Source organism: Cucurbita pepo, unplaced genomic scaffold, assembly GCF_002806865.2.
Source record: "Cucurbita pepo subsp. pepo cultivar mu-cu-16 unplaced genomic scaffold, ASM280686v2 Cp4.1_scaffold002063, whole genome shotgun sequence".
NCBI classification, from domain to species: Eukaryota; Viridiplantae; Streptophyta; class Magnoliopsida; order Cucurbitales; family Cucurbitaceae; genus Cucurbita; species Cucurbita pepo.
In genome coordinates, this window is record NW_019648158.1 from 1 (window position 1) to 893 (window position 893).

Consider the following 893-nt stretch of genomic DNA (forward strand, 5'->3'; position numbering starts at 1 on the left):
ACTTTGAGCATAAAGTCTCGTGGCTTTGCTTGTGGTTTTCCGAAAAGGTCTCGTACCAATGAAGATAGTATTGCTTACTAATAAACCCGTAACCTTCCCCTTAATTAGCCAGCTCAAAATTCTTTAAGGACGTAAAATGCAACATTAATACCTGAATAAAAGCATATCACTATTCACGTCAGCAATGACTGTAGGTTCAAAAAATGTCATCCCAAGGCTGTGTCTTTTACCACCAAGAACAACTTTTGCTCCCTTCAGAAGAAAATTAGGAAGGAGAGAGTGGGAGAGAGAACTGAGTGAACTTCAAAAGATTTCTTAGTTACACAAATTGGAAATAAATGGGGTAATCATAAACATAAACATATCAGCACCCCAAATTTTGGAAAGCTTTTTTTTCTATGAGAGACCAGCTTTCATAGATTCATAAAGAACAAATGAAGGATATACAAAGGCATTCTTAGAAGAAGGTTATCAAAAAAGGACTTGAATACTACGACCCAACTGACAACTACAAAAAAGACTGGCTGACAAAAGCCAACGAGTACACATTAAATCTAGCAACACACAAAACATCTCTCAGGACCTTTCAACCCCTTTGGAAAGTTTCACTGGCATATGTATGTTCATATTTAGGATGCCAATCACTCAAGGTACTGTAGATAAGAAGGAAATGTTGAAGGTAAACATATAATATCGTTTCAATAACTAAGAAAGTTCACTTCAGAAGACTAATTAGAGGTTAGAATAAAGCAACTTTTAAGATCGCACAACAACTCACACACTCAATCTAATGAACACAAAGAATAGGAGAGAGAAAATGAAGGTTTATATTAATGACACTCAATCTAGATGAACACAAAGAATAGGAGAGAGAAAATGAAGGTTTATATTAA

General features: G+C 35.2%; 1 long non-coding RNA gene across 1 annotated transcript in view; it reads right to left on the reverse strand.

Annotated features, from left to right (window-relative positions):
* Window positions 1-98: 98 nt before the first annotated feature.
* LOC111786588 overlaps window positions 99-893 on the reverse strand; it is a 3,221-nt gene continuing 2,426 nt past the window's right edge. The window contains exon 4 of the long non-coding RNA XR_002813805.1: window positions 99-252. This is a non-coding gene — a long non-coding RNA (uncharacterized LOC111786588). The remainder of the gene's footprint in view (window positions 253-893) is intronic.